The sequence below is a fragment of the Nannobrachium achirus genome (assembly GCF_963921795.1).
Source record: "Nannobrachium achirus genome assembly, chromosome: 22".
NCBI lineage: Eukaryota > Metazoa > Chordata > Actinopteri > Myctophiformes > Myctophidae > Nannobrachium > Nannobrachium achirus.
In genome coordinates, this window is record NC_137829.1 from 53,350,827 (window position 1) to 53,351,158 (window position 332).

Below are 332 nucleotides of genomic sequence, written 5' to 3' on the forward strand. Positions count from 1 at the left end.
AAGCAGGGCTTTGCTTTACCAAAAAACGTACACATTTGAAACTTGGAGATATGAGGTTTCTGCCCGACAGTGACGATATCTGAACCGTTGCTGGAGTAGCGGGAACGCCACCGTCGCCCCCTGCAATGTTGTGGCCCTCAGCTTGGTACCCTAGACATGATTCAATGTTGTGGCCCTCGGCTTGGTACCCTAGACATGATTCAATGTTGTGGCCCTCTGCTTGGTACCCTAGACATGATTCAATGTTGTGGCCCTCAGCTTGGTACCCTAGACATGATTCAATGTTGTGGCCCTCAGCTTGGTACCCTAGACATGATTCAATGTTGTGGCCC